Raw genomic sequence first — 6,000 nt, forward strand, 5'->3', positions numbered from 1 at the left:
CCACTACATGGTTGCCCCTCTCTTGGTTCCCCCCCCTTCCAACCAGGGACAGGGCTCAGCATTGTACGCTTGCATCTTGCCCCTCCTCCGGTCTGGAGTAGTGTAGTGTTGGATGCAGGTGGGTGGGTCTCGGGTAGTACTCCCTCCTTACCTGAGAGTGGGGTACCACACCTCTGGGTGAGATGCAGTACCTCTGTAGCGAGTGAACCCACAGGGGCGCCACACACATATACCAGGATGGGGAATATATGTACCAAGATGGGGGACATTACTACATAATGGGGGAGCAGGTGCAACTCGTATGTCCTTATAGGATTTAGAACTCTTCAAGGGCCCATACATCTGACCATCTTGCAGGGGAGGCCCCAGCCAAAGTTTGCACCGCAGCCCATTGCACTCTAGTTACGCCACTGTAGGCCGTTATTATGTGTTGGGGCTGTGGGAGGTCATACTACGTGGGGGACTGTATGGACCACCATTCTGTGAAAAGGGACCGTGGGGACCATTATTCTATATATTGGGGAATGTAGGGACCATCATTCTGTAAAAGGGACTGTGGGGACCATCATACTGTAAATAGAAGACCATCATTCTCTATATAGGGACAGTGATCGGGGGAGCTGCTGATCATAGTACAAGGGCTGAATACCAGAAGCAGATGATTTACTGCTTTATATAAACTTTATAAGAAATAATAAATGATATTGTCTCGATCTGCTCAATAACAAGTAATACAGGTAATATAGAATAATAATAATTATATATTGATATTAAGCAGAATTAATGTCAGTCTATTGGTTCGGCCTCCACATCAGTCCTAGTATCACCTGTGGCCCCACAGGGAATCAATTGCCCACCCTGAATATCAGAATATAGGACAGGACCAGAGTCGCAAACTTGACTTTTTTTTTCTGGACAGGTATCAAACAATCACAGGCAATATTTTTTAAGGACACATTGTAAAGCCAGAACAAATCCTTCTGATATCAGTGATCGGCGTCCACAGCCCAGAATCCCGATATCAGTGATCGGCGTCCACAGCCCAGAATCCTGATATCAGTGATCGGCGTCCACAGCCCTGAATCCTGATATCAGTGATCGGCGTCCACAGCCCAGAATCCCGATATCAGTGATCAGCGTCCACAGCCCTGAATCCTGATATCAGTGATCGGCGTCCACAGCCCTGAATCCTGATATCAGTGATCGGCGTCCACAGCCCAGAATCCCGATATCAGTGATCAGCGTCCACAGCCCAGAATCCTGATATCAGTGATCGGCGTCCACAGCCTAGAATCCTGATATCAGTGATCGGCGTCCACAGCCCAGAATCCTGATATCAGTGATCGGCGTCCACTGCCCAGAATCCTGATATCAGTGATCGGCGTCCACAGCCTAGAATCCTGATATCACCGATCGGCGTCCACAGCCCAGAATCCCGATATCAGTGATCGGCGTCAACAGCTCAGAATCCTGATATCAGTGATTGGCGTCCACAGCCTAGAATCCTGATATCAGTGATCGGCGTCCACAGCTCAGAATCCCGATATCAGTGATCGGCGTCCACAGCCTAGAATCCTGATATCAGTGATCGGCGTCCACTGCCCAGAATCCCGATATCAGTGATCGGCGTCCACAGCCCAGAATCCCGATATCAGTGATCGGCGTCCACAGCCCAGAATCCCGATATCAGTGATCGGCGTCCACAGCCCAGAATCCCGATATCAGTGATCGGCGTCCACTGCCCAGAATCCTGATATCACCGATCGGCGTCCACAGCCCAGAATCCCGATATCAGTGATCGGCGTCCACAGCTCAGAATCCTGATATCAGTGATCGGCGTCCACAGCCTAGAATCCTGATATCAGAGATCGGCGTCCACAGCCCAGAATCCTGATATCAGTGATCGGCGTCCACGGCCCAGAATCCTGATATCAGTGATCGGCGTCCACAGCCCAGAATCCCGATATCAGTGATCGGCGTCCACAGCCCAGAATCCCGATATCAGTGATTGGCGTCCACAGCCCAGAATCCCGATATCAGTGATCGGCGTCCACAGCCCAGAATCCCGATATCAGTGATCGGCGTCCACGGCCCAGAATCCTGATATCAGTGATCGGCGTCCACAGCCCAGAATCCTGATATCAGTGATCGGCGTCCACGGCCCAGAATCCTGATATCAGTGATCGGCGTCCACAGCCCTGAATCCTGATATCAGTGATCGGCGTCCACGGCCCAGAATCCTGATATCAGTGATCGGCGTCCACAGCCCTGAATCCTGATATCAGTGATCGGCGTCCACAGCCCTGAATCCTGATATCAGTGATCGGCGTCCACAGCCCTGAATCCTGATATCAGTGATCGGCGTCCACAGCCCTGAATCCTGATATCAGTGATCGGCATCCACGGCCCAGAATCCCGATATCAGTGATCGGCGTCCACGGCCCAGAATCCTGATATCAGTGATCGGCGTCCACAGCCCAGAATCCCGATATCAGTGATCGGCGTCCACAGCCCTGAATCCTGATATCAGTGATCGGCGTCCACAGCCCTGAATCCTGATATCAGTGATCGGCATCCACGGCCCAGAATCCCGATATCAGTGATCGGCGTCCACGGCCCAGAATCCTGATATCAGTGATCGGCGTCCACAGCCCAGAATCCTGATATCAGTGATCGGCGTCCACAGCCCAGAATCCTGATATCAGTGATCGGCGTCCACAGCCCTGAATCCTGATATCAGTGATCGGCGTCCACGGCCCAGAATCCTGATATCAGGTATCAGCCGCCGTCTCTGGGAACTGATGAGAATCACAGTCAGAATCATCTGCAGAAGTTTCTTCAGCTCCAAATCAATCACAGACGTGTATTTTTTTCATGGACTGGGCAAAAGAGTCAGAAGTCCTAAGTGAGGAGTCACAGGTCGTATCTCCAAACTTTTCAAGACAGAGAGAGACAGGGACATAAATTCCAGCATTTTCCAGTAATGTTGTCCCCAATGAAGCCCCTTAGTGTCCTCACCCTCCACGAGCATTCATAGCCCCCATAAGTACAATGGCAGGACCCATAAATTGGGAATCATACAGCATTGTATTGTATTATTGCTACATGAAGACGTCACTAGAAGCATTAGTACAGCAATCAATCACAATGTCAGGTCAGCCCCACAATAGTTTTGCATGACATTACAACTCTCAATAATGGTAAGGTGATGCTGGGAGTTGTTGTTACCTGTGATCATCAAACTATGGACCATAAGTGTCTGAGAATAATACTGACACACGGCAGAACGCCAAGAGTGTGCAAAGCCGTCATCAAAGCAAAAGGTGGCTACTGTGAAGACCCTAGAATATAAGACATATTTTCAGTTGTTTCACACTTTTTTGGTAAGTATATAATTCCACATGTGGTAATTCATAGTTTTGATGCCTTCAGTGTGAATGTACAATTATCATAGTCAGGAAAATACAGAAAAATCTTTAAATGAGAAGGTGTGTCCAAACTTTTGGTCTGTACTGTATCTAATCCTTTCCTGTGTGATACTGTCTGCTGAGCCATGTATCTAATCCTATCCTGTGTGATACTGTCTGCTGAGCTGTGTATCTAATCCTATCCTGTGTGATACTGTCTGCTGAGCCGTGTATCTAATCCTATCCTGTGTGATACTGTCTGCTGAGCCGTGTATCTAATCCTATCCTGTGTGATACTGTCTGCTGAGCCGTGTATCTAATCCTCTCCTGTGTGATACTGTCTGCTGAGCCGTGTATCTAATCCTATCCTGTGTGATACTGTCTGCTGAGCCGTGTATCTAATCCTATCCTGTGTGATACTGTCTGCTGAGCCGTGTATCTAATCCTATCCTGTGTGATACTGTCTGCTGAGCCGTGTATCTAATCCTCTCCTGTGTGATACTGTCTGCTGAGCCGTGTATCTAATCCACTCCTGTGTGATACCGTCTGCTGAGCCGTGTATCTAATCTTCTCCTGTGTGATACTGTCTGCTGAGCCATGTATCTAATCCTATCCTGTGTGATACCGTCTGCTGAGCCGTGTATCTAATCCTCTCCTGTGTGATACTGTCTGCTGAGCCGTGTATCTAATCCTATCCTGTGTGATACTGCTGAGCCGTGTATCTAATCCTATCCTGTGTGATACCGTCTGCTGAGCCGTGTATCTAATCCTATCCTGTGTGATACCGTCTGCTGAGCCGTGTATCTAATCCTCTCCTGTGTGATACTGTCTGCTGAGCCGTGTATCTAATCCTCTCCTGTGTGATACTGTCTGCTGAGCCGTGTATCTAATCCCCTCCTGTGTGATACTGTCTGCTGAGCCGTGTATCTAATCCTATCCTGTGTGATACTGTCTGCTGAGCCGTGTATCTAATCCTCTCCTGTGTGATACTGTCTGCTGAGCCGTGTATCTAATCCTCTCCTGTGTGATACTGTCTGCTGAGCCGTGTATCTAGTCCTCTCCTATGTGATACTGTCTGCTGAGCCGTGTATCTAATCCTCTCCTGTGTGATACAGTCTGCTGAGCCGTGTATCTAATCCTCTCCTGTGTGATACTGTCTGCTGAGCCGTGTATCTAATCCTCTCCTGTGTGATACTGTCTGCTGAGCCGTGTATCTAATCCTCTCCTGTGTAATACTGTCTGCTGAGCCGTGTATCTAATCCTATCCTGTGTGATACCGTCTGCTGAGCCGTGTATCTAATCTTCTCCTGTGTGATACTGTCTGCTGAGCCGTGTATCTAATCCTCTCCTGTGTGATACTGTCTGCTGAGCCGTGTATCTAATCCTCTCCTGTGTGATACTGTCTGCTGAGCCGTGTATCTAATCCCCTCCTGTGTGATACTGTCTGCTGAGCCGTGTATCTAATCTTCTCCTGTGTGATACTGTCTGCTGAGCCGTGTATCTAATCCTCTCCTGTGTGATACTGTCTGCTGAGCCGTGTATCTAATCCTATCCTGTGTGATACTGTCTGCTGAGCCATGTATCTAATCCTCTACTGTGTGATACCGTCTGCTGAGCCGTGTATCTAATCCTCTCCTGTGTGATACAGTCTGCTGAGCTGTGTATCTAATCCTATCCTGTGTGATACCGTCTGCTGAGCCGTGTATCTAATCCTCTCCTGTGTGATACAGTCTGCTGAGCCATGTATCTAATCCTCTCCTGTGTGATACTGTCTGCTGAGCCGTGTATCTAATCCTCTCCTGTGTGATACAGTCTGCTGAGCTGTGTATCTAATCCTATCCTGTGCGATACTGTCAGCTGAGCCGTGTATCTAATCCTCTCCTGTGTGATACTGTCTGCTGAGCCGTGTATCTAATCCTATCCTGTGCGATACTGTCAGCTGAGCCGTGTATCTAATCCTATCCTGTGTGATACTGTCTGCTGAGCTGTGTATCTAATCCTCTCCTGTGTGATACTGTCTGCTGAGCTGTGTATCTAATCCTCTCCTGTGTGATACTGTCTGCTGAGCCGTGTATCTAATCCTATCCTGTGTGATACTGTCTGCTGAGCCGTGTATCTAATCCTCCCCTGTGTGATACTGTCTGCTGAGCCGTGTATCTAATCCTCTCCTGTGTGATACTGTCTGCTGAGCTGTGTATCTAATCCTCTCCTGTGTGATACTGTCTGCTGAGCCGTGTATCTAATCCTCTTCTGTGTGATACTGTCTGCTGAGCCGTGTATCTAATCCTCTCCTGTGTGATACTGTCTGCTGAGCCGTGTATCTAATCCTATCCTGTGTGATACTGTCTGCTGAGCCGTGTATCTAATCCTATCCTGTGTGATACTGTCTGCTGAGCCGTGTATCTAATCCTATCCTGTGTGATACTGTGTGCTGAGCCGTGTATCTAATCCTCTCCTGTGTGATACTGTCTGCTGAGCCGTGTATCTAATCCTATCCTGTGTGATACTGTCTGCTGAGCCGTGTATCTAATCCCATCCTGTGTGATACAGTGTACTTGGTCTGGCTCACGGTGACCCTGCACCATCATAGTCT

Source organism: Phyllobates terribilis, unplaced genomic scaffold (assembly GCF_046119375.1).
Source record: "Phyllobates terribilis strain yellow unplaced genomic scaffold, ASM4611937v1 Scaffold_2__4_contigs__length_985480577, whole genome shotgun sequence".
Classification (NCBI taxonomy): domain Eukaryota; kingdom Metazoa; phylum Chordata; class Amphibia; order Anura; family Dendrobatidae; genus Phyllobates; species Phyllobates terribilis.